Source organism: Caloenas nicobarica, chromosome 1, assembly GCF_036013445.1.
Source record: "Caloenas nicobarica isolate bCalNic1 chromosome 1, bCalNic1.hap1, whole genome shotgun sequence".
In the NCBI taxonomy this organism is placed as follows: domain Eukaryota; kingdom Metazoa; phylum Chordata; class Aves; order Columbiformes; family Columbidae; genus Caloenas; species Caloenas nicobarica.
The window spans coordinates 52,166,189-52,189,126 of NC_088245.1; positions in this window are offsets into that span (position 1 = coordinate 52,166,189).

The window sequence follows — 22,938 nt, forward strand, 5'->3', positions numbered from 1 at the left end:
AGAAGCTAAAGAGATCTGTGACTTAATTCTCACCAAATTCTTGCCACCAACCTGCAAGACTTTTAATGTAAAGACCTAGTTACATATTTACCTATGTGCTGGAAAATAATTTCTTCTATAGACTAAACTTACAGTAGGACTTGCTGCTTATTTTTCAGACCACACAAGGTGGCTTTTATGGATTTTTTTTCTTTTAAAATTATTCATGGCACATCCCAGAACCTGTTATGATCAAGTATACATTGTCCTACAAATCTGATTATATGTATATTGTCTTGTCTCTGCTCACTATAGCGCATCTCCTCAGGAAGTCGAGTGTATCAATAGTGTGGTTTAAATGTGTGTTTCTGTACTATTTATTTTTACTACATTCCTGGAAATGATTGCAGTGCTGTTGTAGTAATATTTTCATCTCATGAGACTAAATTTTAGTTACTATTACAGGGAGGCCCTTCTTCCCCTTCACTCCAGATTTTCATGCTTTCAGAGCCTTAGTCTCCTAAAATAGAGAAACATAGACATGTTCCTGCATAGATGAATTTTATTCAGAATTGGGATGTTATCATCAAGTACAGTGCATGAAGTTTCCTTAGTGTTAGTAGTCTGATGGATTTCTCAGGCTCATGGCAGTTACAGGTAGCTCAGTCATCTTAAAAAAGCATGTGGGCTGCTGAACAAAAAGTTACTCAACAGCAATTCAGTTTTGAGCCTTTTTGCAGAATTTTCAAACTAGTAGGATCTACAGAAAGAACGAGATTCACATAATTGCACTTCATATATGTTACTAAGTCTAATAGATCATATACAGATTCATTCATTCTCTGAGTTTGCAGCTTACAGAGAAAAGAGATCTTCAATTGAATAGAGGTGGCAGAGACTGTAAATATATCCAATTCACATGAAAACAGACACAGCTAATTCAGTGTTATTTTCAAACCTTCTAACAACATTGCTCATCTGCTACTGACAAGGAAAAGGTTTTTTTGAGCTGCTAATGGGACTTTCAGAAAGGTCCTATAGCAAGTTGTTAAATTTTGAATTACATTTGTTTGGATCATTTTCTGAGACAAAAATATTTACAACTATACTTGTGTAAAAGCCAAGAACTGTTTAGATGATCACAGGACAGGAAGGGACAGTCCTACCTAATCTATTCCAAATCCTGCTAGCACAATCAACTGTGGTACATGAGACCTTCATAAACAAATAAAAAAATATATTAAACATTTAAAAATTTTATGTACTCTTTTTTATTTATTGAGAGGCTATTTTAGAATCTCACCATTCTTGGTATGATAGTTACAAATTTTCTAGTGTGTAAAGTAAATTTATTGATAACCTAGTTAAATTTTGTGTAAACATGGTTCTCATGCCTCAAATAGCTACCTTAAATAGCTCTGTGGCCTCTTTGACTTTATAAAGGACATCTGTATGATCACCATGAACCAACAGCTTCATGCCCTGAGTACACAGCCTAGTATTTTTCTGCTTTGTTTATTTTCTTGGAGGATATAGCAGAAGTTAATCTCATTAACCCAAAAGCAAATCATTTACTTTTCTATATTATTTGAATTAATGTTTTTCACTTGGTCTCTCATAGTCATCTATTTCTTACTGTAAAAACTTTCCATTTCTCTTTTATAGTAAATTAGCATACCCTCTTAAATGTTATATGGACAAAATCTGACATAAGCACTTCAAAACAGGAGTAGCATAATTATTAGAGACAAAAAGAAAATTGTTAAATTTTGAATTACATTTAACAATTTTACAAGAAAATAAACACTAACAGAAAACACTTAGCTCATTTGCCAACTCTCAGATCCTATGAAATTGCCATTGATTCTTTCAAGGTTCTCTTGGATTTCAAACAATTATCCAAACTTTAATAATTAATTAGAGTAAAACCTGTCTTTACCACCTTCTTGATTCTTGTTGTGGTATAAACAGAGTGACACGAACATGATCAATGCGGAACTCCAGCCACTTGTAAGCTGTCAGAAGGAAATCAAAAGACACTTCATATTAAGTGATACCTTGAAGCTAGTTATGCATAACTCCTTTTATAAATTGGAAGCAGAAGAAATTCCTTTAAAAAAATTTGCATTTTGATACCGTTCTAGAAATATATAAATAAATTATCACTACAAATCTGCAAATATATCTTATCGCATTAAATTAAGGAAAAAGAGCATTTGTGAATGTGACATATATCAATCTACACAAACAAATCTTACAGTTTTTCAAATGCGTCTTGAGGAACAAGTAATGATCCTGAAATGTGCTAGTATGTATCAAGATAATTCAGATTAATTCACCAACTATTCTCAAGCATTAGGTGATACACAACTAAGGAAAATAAAAAACAGTTGAAGGCAGTGGACTGCTACAGAATTATCTGTTACAACTGACATGGGTGGCAATACACAAAAGTTTGTCTGCTTTTAAATTCTAGAGAAATTTGAACCAGGTTATGGGGGAACTTGTGAAATTCAGTCTGAGATTCTAGACTCACAAGTTTCTTTCATTTCCCCATGAATCATATTTTTAAAAAGTTAATAGAAATTTTAGAGAATGATTCTATTGCATCAGCACCATACTGTTTAGACTTCTATTTTTTATTGTAAAATACTGTCAGTTCATATAATTTGGATAATCTAACTGAAACAGATGCTTCCATTATTGGGATGACTCTCATCAGAGTTAATGTTGTGATCGTGTTGTTTATGAAATTACTTTAATAAATATCATTAAGTAAGGGCAAAAGGAAAAGACTTTAAAGAATGTGATAAATGTGCATTTTTCTATGCCAAATTTCTATCCACATTAAATGAAATGAGAAATCATTTCAAGACTTCAAGTCAGAAAATAGAAAACAAGAATGAGATCTGTGAGTGGAATAGTTTAAAAATATTTTTTAAAAGTGAATTAATTTAGTTTATTAAATGTCACAATATTTTATTTACTTTTAAAACTATCTCATATTTCAATGTTGTTTACAAAGTTAATTAGGCAATAGCATGACTGAGCATGAGCTTTTAATGTTTTCTCTTAGCTGTATTTGGGGAACAGACATAAAACTAAATAAAATTCTGCAAAGCATAATCTCCCACCACAAAAGTGATTTGTTTAATGCATGCAACTTTAATGTACTCATGGTTTGTTCTTTTTCCTGTTCTTTAAATTACATACTTGTTTTATTGCTGTTGAAGGTGAAAATGTGCACAGGTAAATCTAAATAATACATTATTTAACTAGCAACAATAATATGTAAATACATGAACTTTCTCTGCTATTAATGCTGATATGATGTCAAAATGCTTACATATTGCAAGGTCTACTATATTTGGATTTATATTTGAAATACAACTTTTAATTAGACTGTGGTAGGAGTAAGAAAGGGAAGCAGAAGTATCGCAGAGACAAAATTAACCGTGGTGTAAAACATAAATAATATTATAAATGGGAGACCAAGTTTACTGTTTTTTTCACCCATTCATTTTATTTTTATGAAATGCATACAGACATCTGCCAGGTCTTAGACCTTTGATTGTTTCGAATATCTAAGATGACATATACTTTTGTTATATGGGAGTAGAACATTTTTTTAAAGATGCCTTTGAAAAGCATTTTTCTCCCTTTAACTACATTCACCCTATTTTCCTTACTCTTTTTTTCATCAGAATGCATTGAAAGGAAATAACAAAGTATATCACATCTCAGGGATAAAATACTGTATGTTTATACTGTATTAGAAACAGTGTACTTGTTAGGAGAGCGTGAGGATTAGTGTTGGAAAAGTACTTCTACATCAACTGTGAGAAGAAGCTAGGGTCATCTTTCAGGCTGTTGGTGGGAAAGGAAATAATATTTCTCAGACAAAACTCTCTAGTTAAACTGATATGTACTTTCACAATGTAATTCTTAAAGTATTTGAATTTTGAGACTAGCAGGGGTTCATGCTATTCAACACCATAGTTGAATGGGACACACAGGTTAAAAAGTGGCAAAAATGTATGGCCCAGGCTTATCCCTGACTATAATATCCTCTCCAGCCTTGACTCTAATCTTAACCTTAAGCCTGGATGACATTGATGGAGAAGAGAATTAAAATACCACTTGTGAGGATTAAAATATCAAACAGGATGACCACTTGTAGTTCAAATGGCAACAAGTACTTTAAATCAATAGATTTTGTGGCAAACCTATTAATCTTTCTTTGTTCTTTCATTTTTATTTCTATTTAAGCAAATGATTCAGGAAACTTTGTATTGTTTAAATCCTCTGTAGCATACCTGGAAATTTGTACATGCTTGGTATGACTAATCACTGCAGAGACTGGAAAGATAAACCGATTTTTAATCTGAATGGCCTACAGAGTTATCAGAATGAGCATATTTCAACTCTGTTGTTATGAATGTGTGGATTTCTGTGTAGAGAATGGTTGTTCTGAGTTTTTTAAATCCTATTTGGTAAATTATGTATAAGCTGTTAAGCTTCTGCAGAACATTTAAAAGTCTTGATGACATCCACTGTATTGATGATTGCGTCTTATCAGGTGTAAATTCAGGCTGACAGTTTCTTCTACATATAGTGAAATATCAGTTTCATCACAGAGTGTTCCAATGTGTTTGATTGATTACAGCTAAAGCCTTTGCTTCTTAAAGCCAAAACTAAATCCACTAGATGGCAGATAGCATTTAAAATACCTAGCAAAAAGAAACACTCCATGTATTTTGAATGTGTTACTATCTCAATTTATTAAAATACAGCTTCTGTGGCTCATCTTCTAGTACTTGTTTATACAGTGATAGCAGACAATGGGACAGCACAGCTATTTCTTTTAACTATACCTTTTCTTACTTGTCAGTTGTTTTGGTATAAATGTAGAACTTCCTTTGAAATTTCATTTGTGCTTTACATGATAATTCAAAAAGTTAAAGGAAAGGCTCAACACTGCAGTAATGTTTGAGAATAGATGTGGAGAACTCTATGTTAATGCTGCTCCGTAGCAATATTATGTTTTTTGAAGTAAATAAGAAAATTGCAAAACTGAAGGACAATGTTTTTATTGTACAACACAAACTATGTAAAGTTATTAGATAATTGAATTTGATTCCAGAGCATGTGGGTGAACTGATGCTCATGGCGCTATCTTGCTGAAGGGTAGGGAAGAGTGTTCTGAGAAAACTAAAAGCTAACGCTCTTACTTAATGTGGCATATTTCCACCAGCACTGCTTTCTTATAAAGTAAGAACCCAAAAGCACTTAGAAGTACAAGGCTGAGGCCCTGATTTACACGGAACTTTTAATCAGTGTATCAAGAGGCTTTAAGGATGTACTGAGTGTTTTGCTGGTTCAATGTTACAGGCAGACTGCATTTAGGGGAGGTGAGCCTTTCCTTCTTTGATCAGTTTTTCCTCAGGGTTCCTAGCATCAGATAAAAGAAAAAAATTGGTGTACACCGGTGTTAGAAGAGTCCTGTGAGACACAAACTATGTAGTGGTAAAGTACTAGAAATTGAGCACCTAATACTAAGAGAACAAACAAAATCTCAACTTAAAACAGTCCGTTTGCATTAGGAATCAAAACTTCCTAAGAAAATCAAGATAAGACCATTTGATTTATTATCAGCAATCATCAGATATCAGATATATTGATCAGATATATTATCAGATACGATGTCAGATATGATTTTTTATATATGTGAAATTTTCTATTTAAATCATACACATTTCACATCAGTTTAAGAAGAGACATAAAAATAGAGTTGTTCAGCTGTATTAATCTTTTCGTCCATCCCCCTACCCCCCAAAACCTGCTTTGGCAATGAATTTAAATGTTCAAGTAAAACAAAAAGCGCTTAAGATTTATTCGGATCCCTAAGACTGTTGTGAACCAGAAGTACTAAGTGTGGCTTCTTAAAGTTCTCTATTGATCAGGAAGATCATTCCATTTTATTTCATTAAGGAGCAAGAAGTTTATGCAGGTGCAATAGACATATATCCCAATCAGGTAAAATGAAGGGACGTCTCTCTTAGCTGCTGTTCTTCAAGTACATTCATGACTGCGCATTGTAATCTTTGACTCTATTTTCAATTTCTTTTCAGTGATGCCATGACAGGGACTATCCACACACTTTCAACCAGATATGGTGAGGAAAAGTGATACTAACAATATTATATATATCAAGGTGACACAAATTCTGAAATCTGATTCTCATGTTTCAGATAATGCCAACAAGAAATGAAGATTGAAGCTTTTTTATCTTTGGATTAAAAAAAAAAATAATTGCTTAACTAATTTACATGCACTATTTAAAGGTCTATCCTTCTATCCAAGAAGGGACTGGCTTTTTGTTCACTTCAAAATGAATTAATATGTTAGTAGACACTTGAAATGCATATTATGTTAAATTTTTCTTCTGATTATATATCCTCTTATTTTCTCTTCAGAAAAAAGAAGTTTAAACACATTTAAATATTGACAAGATCTGTACATAATGTAATCATCTCACATGTTTCTAGTTCATTCACTTCCTCCAGTTTTCTAAAATCTGTATTATAAGGGACATGATGCTCCAGACACAGAAAGTGAACTTCATTATTGTTCTGTAAAAACATATTCGCACTGATGCAGGTTAACTGGAATAGCAATATATTAATGATTAACAAAACACTTACTTTTTCTTTTAATTATTTTCAAAGTAAAGAAAAACAGAAAAAAAAAAAAAAAGAATACTTGGACCTGAAAGTATTCCCTCAATCAAGTACCATTGATCCCATACATTGTCTGTAACTAAAATATTTATTGAAGTACGTATGGTCAGCACATTTTAATATACCAGCCAATCATTAATCAACAAGTAAACACTATACAGTATTATTTTCCTGCAATAAACATTAATGCATATATATCTAACTCCAAATATGCATAGATATGCACACAAACACACACACACATGTACTTCCATTCACATTTTGCTAATATTCAGAGACAGATTATCTGTTGTCCTCACTGGGAGATATCTTGTCTTTCTTTCATTCTAATATAAGAAATTTGGTAATTTTAACATATTACAGTTTAAGTGGGTCACAGCTTACTAAGGCACAGGAAAACCTAATGTTTGTTATTAATTGAGTTTGGAAGATTTTCTACCCTGTACCTGATATCAAGTGAGCCATAACCTTTATGAAGACTTATTATGGAAAAGAACAAACAAACAAACAAATAAACTGGTTCCAATGACAGGCTGGCATATTAGGAAAACAAATTTTACTACTCAAAAATCTCTGTTGATTATGACACTTGATATTCAGAGAGCAGACTCCTAATTTATCTCATCTATTGTAGAAATGGCACTAGTAGGACCAGAGGCAAATTCTCCACAGTTGTTTACAATAAACAGCTATCAACACACCTTTGTTGGATCTTCTTCCAGTTCAGGAATGCTTATGGAGCAAATACTTTAAGAAACTGTGCTACAAATAGCTTGTTTAGGTGCCACTTCTGGTGTTCTCACTCTCACTTAAAAGTATGTATATACTTGAAAGCCTACAAAAAATTCAGCTAATTCAGTTTCATTTTTATGTACCAATGATGCTCAGTTTTGAAATCAAACAGCTGGATACTGAAATTCAGCAGAGTGTTCTTCTTGGGAACTTAATAAGCTACTGGAATGATAATTCCCTATGAGATTATTTTTCCAGATTTTCCACAAAGTAATACTCATCATACTGAATCACTGACAGAATAGTTTAAAATGAAGAAAAATTAGATGAGTTTAAAGAACCTTTGAAAGTTTAAACCTCAGTATGGTCCTGGAGCAGGGACTGAAACTTTTAATTTCGTAGTTGCACATGCTGCAAAAGCAGAAAAGTAAATTCCCATCTTTTTGAGGTAAAATGTAAAATCAGCATTATTTGTCATGAAAGAAATAAGATTTCTTAGCTTTAATATATGGCAAACTCAGCCGTGTTAAATTAACTGTTGGTATTCCAAGAATCTGCATAAATACAACACTAATACAGAACTGCAATAGGCATTAGTTTTGCTTTGGTAAAGACATTGGACTTGTATTTTTCACAAGATGTATTTCTATTATTTTCAATATAGATGCTATGTCACTGCCAAAGTTTGAGAAGCATGTTTCAAACACATTATAAACTGCATTTTAATCACTCTTATTTTAACTCAAAGAAATATTACTGTCCTTTATATTTTAGTGTAATTTTACAAAATGTTTGATGATATTTAAGGAAAACATGAATACCAAATTCTATTTATTACCAAAGAGTCTGGACACTTCTAAACAAATACATAAACTACCATCTGGTAACTATAAAAGCCATCCTTACTGTTACTGATTGACTAATTATAGGCTGTTCTTCTACACAGTCATGTCAAAGGTCATCAAAATGTTTCATTAAAAAAATTTGCCACCTGTCAGTTATAAGAAATGCTAAACAGACAATGGTAATTTTTTTTTTTTTTTTCTTTTAAGGAAGGGTTCCCGGTGACTTCTAAAGAGAGAATCTTGCTGCCAAACCAGAAAGACTGCATTAATGGAAAAGTAGCAAATACAGTTTGGTTGAAATTCATTAGTGTCAAAGCCTCCAGAAAGAGAGCAAAGTATGTCCATGTTGATAAAAAGACATTTTCTGCCAGTCAGACTTAGTATGACTTCCTGGGTGGAAACACATTTATATTAAATGATGTGTAGCTTTTTGGCTGAGCTGTAACTTAAGAGGCATCAGCATCTTTATTCCGGAATAAGAATATTCATGAGAAAAATAACAATTTAAATCAACATTCCACCAGATTATTTAACTGACATAATTCCATTCAGTGTAACTTTCCCATATATATGACTTAAGTAATTTTCCGTGTTTCTAGATTCCAAAAGCTTCAGTATTCTACAGGTTTGAAAAAAAACTTTGATAACACCAAGAAAGGTAAAAAAGAGAATCAAATAAATAATGAATGAAGTTCTGTCTCTCAAGCACTCCAAAAGCAAAGGTACCTGATAATTCAATTTGGCTCATATTAGTAAAATGCCAAATTGACAAGGTTTGCCCCACTATGCTAATGATTTACAATGCCTTTGGTCTTCATCACGTACTTACCCTTATCTTCCATGCCACAAATAGTAAAAAAAATATACCATATATCTTTCCAAATCTGAAAAAGAATAGATACATTTTCACTTCACAGGGAACACAGGACAATCAGCAAGTCTCTGTCTAACCTACTGGCTTCACAAATATGGATCAATCTATTGTTGACCCTAGATTAACAGTCACACAGATGAAGTGCCCTTTTAAATGAAGGTGATTATGATTTATTTGAATAGGTAACCCCATAGCAATGCATTAGACTGATACGTCAGAAAGTAGAAAATTGATCATGATAGCCTTGACCTGAATCTGCAATAAAATAAAATTAAGTTTAATTTTTGGTGTTAACTTAAACACAGGAAGCAGATGTTCTTGATACTACAAAGACATGCAAAGATAAAACTATAAGAAGATGACAAGAGATGTGAGAGGTAATAAGAAACAGATATCAGAAATGGAATGCAACTTAAATCTTTGTCAAATGGTGAATCTTTTCAATGCCTCTTTACCACAGCTACAATAGGAGCATAGAAATGATGTTTTTCTTCTCCATAAATGTATACATATACACATGTGTAGCATCACTAATTTTATTCAATTATTTCAGTGGTGCAATTGTCACAATAAGGATAAATAGTGCTTTACAATGTATTCCTAAGTCTTTCTTAAGTCTTCTGAGTTCTTTCTCTTGCAACACCTATTCATCCTTATTAGAAGTGGATAGTGGCTGTCACTGAATTCCTCGCATGAAATTAGTGTGAAAATATAAAAGGCAGAAAAACAAACAAATAAACAAATAAAGTTTGTTCAAAATAGCAAAGCTATAACTCAGAATAGTATTACATAAAATTTATATACAGACTCAAGCTATGTTTCAGATTAAAAAACTGGAGAGGAGAGGAATTTTATGGAACCTTACATTATCTGGATTCTTACTGTTCTAATCACTCTTAAGACTTAAATGATTTTGCATATCATTACATCACAATTTTGTTTGTGGTCTTTCTATTATTGGATATTCCACAAGCTGTTCTACTGACCCAGACTTTGAATCTTATATTCTTCCACACTGGGCAGTGTCCAGGAGCTATCATGAGTTCTGAACACTTTGGAATATTTTTAGTGTAGTGTTTGAGAGACAAGTAAGTGCTTTAAGACTCTGAATGTACCTTTGGGTTTCTCTAATATCTTCATAGAACTGCATATTCTAAGAAAGCCAAGAAGCCATGGTTTCAGTCCTCAGAAAGGAATCACCAACTAAAATGAGGATATCAAGATATCTGGACAGACATGAACTCCACTTATTTTCTAAGGCTGCTGTACATCCAGGATGCTCTGTTCTCTTTTTTTTTTTCTCCACTAAAATTCTTATAAGGGTAGAAAGAGAGGGACTTTGGGGTTTGGGTTTTTGGGGGCAGGGGGAGGAGGGATTTTTTTTTTTTTTTTTTTTTTTTTTTTTGACAACCCATACTTCAGTTAAAGCAGTAAGCTTAAAAAGACATCAGGTCTTTCAGGAATCCCAGATGTAGAGTCCAGCTCTTCCCAATTATTCCATGTTTCTACTATTGATCAAAGTCTGTTCTGTAGTCTGCACACAACCAGCAAATGAATCCAGCAAAATAAAAAGTGAATGGTTGCCTTCATGTCTCCACAGTCATAAGTGATTATATGTAATTTTTTAGAGATCCACGAAAGATATCTGGATGTTCTAGTTTCATGTAAATGTATTTTCTGGTAACAAGGGCTTCTTCCTTGCTCCCAGCCGAACGACCACATTCTAACACTCAAGGATATTACCATTTGACATCAATCAGCTCATTATTTCAGGAAATATTTATTTTGAATGGTAGCTCTTTCAGTTCAGTTTTTAACTTTCTATTGTGAGACCTGTCAGTGTAAGAAAAGGACATATCATCTGACCTCAGCCATCTGAAAGTCTGGGCTAGTCAGTTTACATGGGCTGAATCGTTCTTTTGAGATGTCTCTTTGTTGTCTGTAAGGACAACATTCTTAACTGCTATGTTGTAGTCCAGTAGTAAATGTCCAACATTTACAATCTGAAGTTAGACGAAGTTACTGCCATACAAAAGAACTGCAAATACTTAGATATCTCGGTATAATCTGGAGGTTAAGCGGCAATTTATACATCCAAAGTAAAAGTTTAAGGTTTTTTGGTTTTGTTTTTTTTTTAATACACATGCCGTCTAATAAAAATGTACTCAAACCTGTCATTTTTTTAATCCGTATTAAAATATTTTAGTAGATGTTAGCACTAATAGTTACACAGGGAATGTTCCTCAAAATGACTGACACAAATGTAAAATGTACTGACATAAGATTTCATAGAGCTGCTGTAGGTTGAACAACCTTTCATAGTTCTAATACTAAAATATGAAGAAAAAAGTATAGCAGTAAGACTAAAAATTACTGGTATGTTATAAAATATTTTAAGCATGTGTTTTTCTCTTTTGTTTGTTTGTTTGGTTTTGTTTATTTTGGTTTGGTTTTGGTTTTGGTTTTGGTTTGGATTGGTTTGGTTTGTTTTAGAGTAGTTTGAATGTGCTTTCTTTCCATTTCTCCAGATCAGATATATTTTTAGAGTGTTCAGGAACAACCAAACATCATATCTAGCATTTGATGCCATAGCACAAGTTGATATTGGAAAGCTTTCTTCTTTTTCTACACCATTGTGGAGGTTAGTGATGTTCAGCTTCCTTGTCATAACATGACGTTTAAATCCTACTTCAGACCATAGTATATCATACTGTGACAGTGACATCAGTATATTTGCATAGAAAAATCCTATGACATTAATATTTTTAAGCAAAATACTGCAGACTCATCACCCAGCAATTTAATAATGCCTGATTCAGAAACCATGGTTGCTGTATTACACCTAAGATAAATTCCAGAATGTCAAATGTTTAACTGCATCCCTACAATATTTTGACTTTTATATAGCATACTTTGCAAAGGCAACATTTATATTTTTCATATAAAAGATACAGTACATTAATTTAAGTACACATTTTATTATAGTATCACAAGCATTTAAGAATTTCTGGACTTGATGTATAAAACAATTTACTGATACTAACTTCCAGAGGATAATTCGAGATAAAGGGTAACTAAGCTTAAAAAGATTTTAGACTAAATATTCATTTATTTATCTACTTTTAAAATTCCTTCTCATTTAACTCCTCTTGCAGAGGCATCCTTGTGATCCTGATATAAAATTCAACATTTTTCTCATTTACTCATCATATTAACTTGGCGGGGGGGTGGGGTGGCAAAGAGTTTACTGCTAGCTGGCTTTTCTCTTGTGTGGGCAATCAACTTCCTCACCTCATGACACTTTCACTGCAAGCTGCTCTAAAAGCTGGCAACCTGACACCTGTGAGAAAATGGGAAGCAAGCAAGTGAGCAGATGGCCTGGAAGCTTCAGAAAGTAACATCAGCCGATTCCTGGCAGCAGGGAGGTAGAGATTTGGCAGCTTTCCCAATCTCCAGTTGCTGGTTTTATTCTCATTGTGTGGAAGTCAAAATCTTACTCTTGCCACATGCTGATATAAGACAAGGTGCATTGCTAGCAACCAGTTATTCGTATTTCATGTGTCAATAGATCACTAGATATTGATGAACAAGTATTATACCTATTGCTGAGTGATTATAAGATTATAGAAGACAGATTGATGTTTACATTTGAATTTTCTGACCCCTGAAGTCAGTGTTCAGGATACCCTTTAAGATAAGTTTTTTCTGATATAAAGGCAGGAGGCATGGCTTCAGTAGGTACAAAGAGCATGGTGGGCAGCCTGGAACCTAGGCTGAAGGAATAATCTCCTTGATTGTCTACCCCTTCCCTTTTTCAGGGATATGTGCTCTGTGTCAAAGCACTGGCACCTCCTTCAACACGTACTCTCCCTGTGAAACTTTCTGATATTTTCTTTCATCCTTTCTGCTGATTATTGCTGTGTTTGCTGATATGACTAGTTGTACCAAGACTGTACCCGAGAAGGTGAATGCTGAAACATGGACTACAGAACCCACCTTCAATTGTAAGGAAGAGAGAGCGAGAATGAGACTTTGGATGCAATATTGTGTAACAGTAGACCAGATTTTCCTGCTTTCCATGGGTAGAAAAACACGCCTGGTAGTGAAAAATAATATAAAAATATGTGATCATTTAGAAACTGTGGCTTATTTAACATCCGAAGTCACTACTTCAAGTGCTTTGATGGACGAGATGGAGAAAGATATGAGCACGTATTTTTCAGTGTTTCCCCTTTGACAGACTTCATAGGTCTCTTAGTGCTGCTGTGTTGTAGCACGTGACCTGAAGCATCTCCTGCAAGCCCAAATATGAGAAACCATGTACTTGTCTCCACATATCCTCATGCACAAATTAGCTAGAGATGGCAAATAGGGCAGCAAGTGTCCTAGTGCTCACAGTTGGTTGTTTCTTTTATTTTTTTTTTGTTTGTTTCCTGTTGAGTACTGTTACTGATTACCCAGTCAATGAATCAGACATTTAACTTCTATTCTTGTCTCTAAATCAAATTTAGAAAAATTAATCAATATAGGGACTTCTGTTGGATGATAGGCTTGATTATTTTTTTAAAAACTCACAAAAATTTCCAAAATTCACTTGAAACCCTCAAGAAACAACAAAATCGCATAATTATGAAATCATGTCATAGTTTCACTGATTTGGACTGAGATCTTTCCCAAGAATAAAGTTTCATTTTCCCCATATTTTTTTTTAGAAGGAATCTGTGTTTCCTGTTGGTACTGAGGTTCAGGTGAACGCGTCTGTGTAGATATGTTACACCCATTTTATATCCCATGATGTCATAGTACAAAGTCTAGTCTCTGAAAATACAGGAGTTATGAGCCATACTGTGGATTCTTGTTTGTTTATTTGTTTCATTCTGAAGATAATGTCTCTAAAATCATATCTGAAGTCTCTCTTTTTGTCTAGTACACATTATACAGTGTTCATATCTTCCTTGTTCTCCTTTCTCCTGCACACAATTTCCCTGATACTGCATTAAATTTTATTTCTGCTGTTACTTTTTTTCTCTTTTTTTTAATTAGCAGACAACTACTAACATTATCACTGAAAGAGAAGTACTATAAAATAACAGTAGTTATAGAGCAATAGAGATAAGATCTAGCTTATTCAAAAATCTCAAGGCAAGATAATCAAAGTGTACAAATGAAATCAGAATTATTTACACATTTTGGACAATTAAACCACAAAGATAATTGAGCGTCTCTAATGATAACTGCAGGTTTATCATAAATATTCTGTTCTTCTCATCAAGAAAGAGGAAACTATGTTGCTTGACAAATTTATCCTGATAATTTCCAGTTAGTAAAGACTAACATGTAATTTCCTTTAAATGTAGACTTAAAGTCAATTTACATTGTGTATACGTACTTATCTCGGTTTACTGGTTAAAGTAAATATGAATATAAAATTGACATTAACACTGGTCAACAAAGATATTATCACTGTAATTGCTAAATGAACAATTCTTGCCTACAGAAGACTCCCTAGCTTTGGAAGGGATGATTTTGCCCATCTTCTTCACATTTCCATGTTAAAAGGAACGCCTGAGCCCTGTAAATCCAGCTGTTCCGCAGCTGCTTTGCCCACTAATTGCTTTGATTCTTTACATATTGATCTTTTGCTTTTGTTAACTATGATGGTGCCTGCTAAGTTCCTGACACTCTTCCCACCTCTGCTCCAGATCTTCTTCCCACGTCTGCCTTCTGATTAGGGGAACTATGTGGAATTTACTGGGGACTATTTCTTTGGCTCCTCCTATATGGTAACTTAAACATTCTTGTGTCTTTATTGACTAGATTTTACACTAATGACATCATGGGTTATAAGATGGCTGTAACATATGGCTACACAGACATGTTCACCTTAGCCGCACCAACAACAGGAAATATGGCTGCACTAACAGGAAACATGGGTTCCTTCTAAAAATACCTGTGTATTCTACTGATCTGTCCAATTTCCCTCAACAATATTACTGGGAAAGCAGTGGTAAAACAGGATGGACAAGCCATTAGCAGGAGGAGTGGTCTGGGAGTTAGGGGGGGACTGTTTTATGAAATCTGAGCCAGTCTTCATGTCTGAGAAGAGTTTCGTGAACCATTGATGATCTAAACCGTCCCCAGTCCCTTGTGCAGAAGGACATGTCTGAGAAATCAGAAGCTATCATAAATATTAATTTGGGCTGGTAACTAAGTAACAAAGTCCTTAAGCTGTGAAAATTTTCAGCTTCAGTGGGAATTTTGCCTGAAGTAGAACAGGTGGGTTTCATATAACTAAGCAATTAGTAAGCTATTTTGTGGTCGACTATATTATATGAAATTTATTGTTTTCATTAGAATTAACTCCTGCTGAGAGTGCTGTGTTTTCATAGGCCACCACATTATTATATACAAGAAAAATTAAAACAGCATGACCATTTAGGCTTCATAATTACATTCAAATTATGCAGTTGAAGGAATAAGGTAGGCAAATTGGAGACTTTTAGGGAACTCAGTATATTCTTGGCAATTAAATTTGCATACTAAGGAAGGAAGGAAGGAAGGAAGGAAGGGCAACTGCATTTCCTCAAATGATCAATAAAACACAACACGGAATCATCAGGCAGCACAGTGTAAAGAAGAGGATCATCAAGGTGTTAGTAAATCAGCCAATAACATCCTGCCTGTAGCATGAGACTCATAAAGATTTTATTTTGTTATTTTGCATGGGTATCAACCCAAGATCATTTATCAGAGTGACTCAGCGGAAAGCAAACTTTGCAGACTCTTGGAAGAACTCCTTGGGAAGCCTGGAAAGAGAAAGGGCACTGGTTGCTTTGCTTTTCCCTTTTTTTTTTTCACATGGCTGAATGCAAGTCCGCCTGAGAAAACATGATGTGAATGAAGTGGTTTCCAGGCTGCCAGCCGTGTCATCCTCAAGATCTGACCCCTCGGTCTTGACATAGCAGGTGACTGACATAAGCAAACACTGGTACACTAAATGCTAATATTAAAAAGGCATTGCCAGGCAGCCCAGCCTTGTCTATAGACACAGTGTTACAAAAATGTTACATCTGCATTTCAAATGAGTCTTTTGTCCATTGTGTAGTTCAAACACGGCTGGAACGGCTCCAGATGATTACAGCCAGCATTGTTCCAGTTAACACGATGGTGTGTGTCAAGTCATGATTTACAGTCTTTCTGGCTGTCAACAGATAATAACGAGGTGGTGGCTTAGCTTGTTCTGTTTGAAAGAAAAGGAGATTTCCCAAGCTATGAAGCTGCCTGCGAGCAAAACACCCTATACCAAAGAAACATAAGTATGTACACAAGAAAAACTGGGTGCCTTCCTATCTATTAGCATCTGTCTGTCTTGCCTTTTGTAAACTGATTTTTATTGTGTTACTAATAAATGACATTTCGTTTTGACAAAACACAATATTCATTAAATGCTATCGTTAAAATACTAACTCTAAGCTGCTTATAGGGCAAAAGTTTCATTTTATAAAGGTTCTCAGAGTTCATAAACTTAGATATGATTCTGAATAAAATCAAGTTTCTGAAAAATATCCCCTAAGTAAAACCCAAGTAAAAATCATTGTATGCAGAAAGCAATTTACAAATATATATTACAGGGCAACTGAAATGCTTTCATTCAGTTTCAGCTTTTTGATTTGCTATCATAGTGAAATATAATGCAAAATTAAACAAACAAACCAAAAAAAAAAAAAAAGGAAAAAAGAGAGGGTTTAATACCAGAAAGACTTAAATAAAAAGTTTTGTTGGGTGCAATGAGTAAGAAAAAAATTTCCTGAATGCATTTCCTCATCCTAATCTGATACAGCTTTGCCAACTACAGGTGGAAGCATGATTCTCCTAAATAAGTGAATCTGTTTCTGACCACTCTTAGTAGAAATCATTCTCCAAATAGCTCAGAACGTTACTTTGAATCAACACTAGAAAATATTTGAAAATAAGCTGGATTCAGAAAACTATGTGCAGCATTATGATAAGTAACAGTCATCCACATTCAAGAAAACTTGGTTTAGTTTCATGCATAATATGTTTCTGGCAACTTGTCAGCAACAGATCATTTTTCTAGTGAAGAACGGACTACCTAGTGTTAACATCACAGCTAAGGTATCTGCATGCATGTTAATATTATGATTCCCATATGAAAATATTGACCTGAAAAAAAGTTTTTCCTTTCTCATCTACTTTTTGTTGTGCCTTTAGTCAGCACCAGTCACTGAGTCACTGAGAACTTTCTAAACTTGCAGGGCTTCTACTTGGGCCGAAGTTACTCAGATGCATCATGTCAAAATCATAATAAGCAGTAAAGAAATATTTATATCTGTGTGTTTTGAAGAAAAGGAGAAAAAGAGGGAGAAACTCCAATTCTACCCCAATATGTTCCCATTCTATGTCATCTTAATTTATCCCAGTGTAAATTAGCATAATTTATGTGAAGAAACTTCCATCTGTAATGAGCTTTTCATTGTGCAGCTTTTAGGTCTCCACCATAAGTTATCAGTGAGATCACTTACTCTCAAAATCTGAAACAACCAAATAGCTCAGCAATGGCCTTTCCCTGGGACTGAAAACATACAGCTTGCACCATAACCAAACTGACAACTCTGACAAAGGAGAGCTGTGTCATTTTGATTACTGCATGGTGATGACAGCCTAGCTCAGGACAAAAAGAAATATTGACTATTTGGCTATTTGGCATGACTTTGAAATGCTACCCTTTCAGTTTTGAAAGTGTCTCAGGGTATATGTGAGGAGATCAAAATGTCTGCTGAACTCATTAGCCCTAAAGGGCATATTTTGAAGGATGTGGAAGAGTGACATTTCAAAGGAAAGGCTGATCTTCCTTGTCTTCTCTCCTAAAACAATCATGTATGCAAAATCATGCAGGAAGTCTGTAGACTTATCTCTTAAAATGTATTTGTGTTGGCTCTTGTTGCTTATTTTCTATAAGAATTATTTATGTTCATAGATCTACGAGAGGGACTTTGCGTTATAATTTTTGTCAATAATAAAAATGATCTGCTTAAAGAAGGTGAAGACTTTTGGCAAGTTGCCAGTCTCGACTCCCAGTTTTTCCTTTTTTTTTTTTTCCTGTTATTTATTCAATCACCATAGCTACACGCTTTAAACATTTCACACCTGCAAGTGACAAAAAGCCGACTTTCTAAATTTTTGGCATCCATATCTTCAGGAAAAGCCTGGGCCAAAATCTGCTGTTGACCCCAATCTCTACATTGTTTAAGTCAAGAGACCAGGTGTTTATGCCATTAGTTAGATTCTGGTTTAATATATTTTAAGTTTCTTGACATACTAGACCACAAGTTAAAGAAACTAAGTGTTTATGTATGTGTGTTTATATTTACATATGTATGTGTGTGCTTTTATACATACATATAAAAGCAAATAATATCATAGTATGTCAAGACATTTCTCTCTTTAACACAGCTGAATATTGTGAAATGCACTGCAGAAGTCCTCAGTGGCTAGTTAGCCAAGACACTTATTATCTCACTTCAGATGTGAAGGACAATACTATATAAATCATGATAGCTGACACTGTAGGACTTCCTTGCAGCTAATGAACCACAGACTGAGGTTTAAGCATCATTTTAGTAACTGCTCACACATGAAGACCAAGTTCATCACACAGATTTTGTTGAAGAATATTTCATGAGACTCCTATGTAGGATAAACATAGAATCTATTGAACTACAATGTATATTCTTTCTGTTTTGTCACACAGTTATTTTCTACCCATTGTCCCTATTTTTCTGTACATTTTTATAAAAATTTGGAACATATCAATAATAAAAGAGACAACTTTGCGAAAAAAACCAACCAACCAACCACTACTGAAAAAATTTCTTCAGTAACTTCAGAACTTTTTTCCAAACTAGAAAGTTTGAAGTGTTTGGGAGTTGTATTTGTTTCTTATTGATCTACAAGATTGCTCTGTTTTGGGTATGTGTGTATATATATATATACATATATATATATTTTAGATTAGAGTACCCTAGAGAATAAGGAACACTAAAAAAGAGCTTGCTAGAAATGCTGCTTGGTTTTAAGGCATCTGTTTTACCATATAGCAGGATGAGGTAAAAATGGACAAAAATATTTGATTCCCATCAGGCTAGATTTCACAAAGCTGGGTCTGGTATATTTACTATGTCTGACCACTTGGATGACCTTCTCCAAGCTGCCTGGAGAGTGTTTTTTAACTGTCTGTAAAATACATAGCATAGGGAATGACAGAAAAGACAGCCTCTAGGGGCTCAATCAAACCTGCTAACTGTAACTAATATTTTTCCTGAAGTGAAAAGATTTTCTTACTGCAAATAAGAGAGATTTTCTTGTTAGATCAGGGACTTATAAACTCTGGGAGGCGGAACACACCAGCAGCGAATAAAGCTGCTCTTTGTGAGAATGCTTTCCAGGTAATACTTTGCAGCCTTAGACTATTCAGGTGGGTACCTCAGGGCACCTCACTGGAAAAATAGCTCTGCAAAAGTGTGAAAGGTGTAAAACAGTATGCAGACTGTTGGTGGGTGATGCGTACATTTAAATGCACCACTAAAACCACCTCATCACTAAATCTTATTAAAATAAACATGACTAGAAAATGTGGGTGAGTGGAAAATGTGTCTAATGCCAGGACTTGGCTGTTCATTGAAAACATCCTGTAGCACCTAATGGTCTAGCTTCTGATGTTGGTCATTCTTGATGTACTTTACATGTCAGAAGAGAACAACTCTGAGGTATTACTAATGAACTTTGTGTTGGGCGGGGAAGGTCATATTGGATCTTACATTAGAAGAAACATAGCAAAACTCGTGGTCAAGACTCAGGAGAAGTTCTATGTCCTTATCCATTTCCACTGGTGTACAATAAACTATGCTAGTTGCTACTGCTATAATAGGATAATTAGTTATCTACTTTGGCAAGAAAAAAATCCCTGGAGGTTCAAAATGTAGGCCCCGCCAGTGTATAGATTATTTCTTTTGGACTACATTTCCTTCTACTTTTGTCGTCTTTGATAATTGCTGCTTCTCTGAATTATTTCAGGGCAGTGTTCCTTTGCAAAATAAATATCATCAGAGCAACTTTCCTCCTGCCCAAGAGAACAAACCTGCTCACAGTAGATATGGGAACTGTGCTTTCCAAATGTATCTTCTTTCTTGCCTGTGTCTTGGGAGACAACATATAATATAAGGAAAGGAATTGCTTAACCTTTTATGACAAGATAGTGTACTTGCTAAAAACCAAAAAATGAAAATAATACCAATGGCATGGGATTTCCTAATAGCATACTTTTTTTTTGTTGTTTTTTAACACTCCGCTGATTTTGGTTTCTGTTGAGCAAAGTCAGCTGGCCTATCTTGGCAAAAATCCCAGGAAGAAAGAGGTTAATTGCTTCACTTACTAGTGGATGCCCAGCTGAAGAGATTCAGATCACTGATTTACAGAAGGGGACTGGAAAAAAATCTTTAAAAGAGTTTAAAAGAGCATCCTGGAAGAAATAGGAAAACTCCATTGCTTTCAATGTTATGTGCTTGAAAACAAGAATACTGATCTGAAGACTCAGAGTATTTTGAGACACTTGGTATTTTGAGACAATCAGTATACTTTCGTTATATTTTGCACTGTATGGGTGGAAACACTTCAGATTCTCATATACTGTGTTGAGCTGATTTCACCTGCTATTAGGTCATGTTGATTACAGTACGTAATCAACACCGTATTTTTCTATAAAGAACTTAACATATGGCAGTCCTTTGTGTGAGAGTTCTCTATTCCTTGCAGAAGGCAACTTTATAAGTATGAACAAGTGCAATCTTAACATTATTTCAGCAAATATATTGAATTTTTTCATAGCGTTTTGTAATTTTGAGCATGTCTTTAAAAATAAAGTACTGTTGACCTCCTTTTTTTACATTTCTTCTTCCACATAGCGAAAAAGAATCTAGAAATCCTAGTTTGATTTTTTGCTTTTTTTATTTTTCTTTGAAAAACCATCTATCTGGATGAGAGTAAAATTCACTTTACACCTAGAAGAATTTAGGTTTTATAAGCGAGTGAGTTTTATGTGTCTTATTTCAAGTTTCCTTCCTCTACATTTAAACACACACCCTAGTGGAAATCCCTCCTATGCAATTAGCTTCCCTTACTGCACTGATGCACTTTATTATCTGTTTATTTTACATCATTTTACTAAGGAACAAATTTTGCCCTTGGATGCACAAATGTGGCTTCCATTAGCATAATGAGAGTTGCATGTGTGCATCCAAGGGTCAAATCTTTGCCTAAAAGTGAGATTTATCTTCAAATTAGCTACTCTAACAGCCCTGGCTAGGGCTTCAACTACATGAATCAATTTTATTAAGAAAAGATGAACTGTACTGGAATTCTTTTTAAATCCTACTTGTTAAAATGTGCAGAGATGAGATTTAGATACCAGCAGAACTCTAACTCTACACACATTTTCTCTGGTCTAAATCTGGATCATTTCCAGACATTCTTTCTGACACTTCGGCTCTAATGACATGTAGGTTGACAGTCCTAGAAAACAACTAAACTTTCTTGTGATTTTGTAACATATCTTTGAATTTAATAGGAATCCATATGCAGAAACTTCCCTTTGCAAGATTAGAGACTAAATAACCAGGGAATTTGGCTAGGTGCCAAAGATAGTATGAGAAAATAAGATTTCAAATTCTTTTCTAGACGATTCAGTTTCCTTTATATTTCTTGGAGAAGACCTAGAATTCTTCATTTTTGAGATATGAAGTGTGACTGTGTGGTGGTTTGGGGTAGGTAAATGAACATATTTGAATAAATGTCATGTATATTTATATATTTATGATAGTAACTTCTGGTTATTGAACTACTAAACTTCACTGAATTATAATACTTTTAGCTAAAAGAGCAATAACTACTTTAGGAACGAAGCATATTTTCAAAACTGTGTGCAGTATCTGCTAGTATCAGTAATGGACAGAACAGTTAATTCTGGGCTTACTATGCTAAAATAAAAATGACCTCCAAATTGTCACAGTAACCAGATGGTTCACATTTAGAAAATCCTTTCATAAGCATTACTGTGTCTTTTAAATGAAGATCTTTCTTAAAGTCTTTTCCTCTTATGCAGATTGTTTAAGCTATTTTTTATCCTTTCCTGGACTAGTAATACATTATTATCTACAAGCAGACACAAATTACAAGGACTTTAGGGGTGGGTCGCTCTTTATAGACATTTTGCTCAGAAAGTTAAATAGTTGTCCTATGTTTCTGTCCTTCAGTATATAATTTACTTCTAGCTTGTACAAAACAATTTGTACTCTCATTTTTTTTTCCTCAATAAAAATGTCACTGACAGCGTATTAGTCACTATATGTATTAGTCCCCCTTCCAGTATAAATTTACTCAGTGTTTTATTGGGTTAAATATTTGACCTATACTGAACCCCAGATACAGTGGTGAGAACTCAAGATTTCTTTCTGCTGGGTGCTCAACAAAGACAGGCAGATTCAGTCATCATCCCACCTTGGGTGCTAAGCTGCTCATGAAGACATACGAATAGGAACAGTGGATATATAATATTAATGACAGAATCATAGGTTACTTAAGGAAGAAAAATGAAAGACTGCCTCTTCTTTTAAATTTCGTCATTATTAGATCGTTGACATTCTTTTAAATGATGAACCATAAATGAAATGCCTGTATAAATGGAGTATGCTTA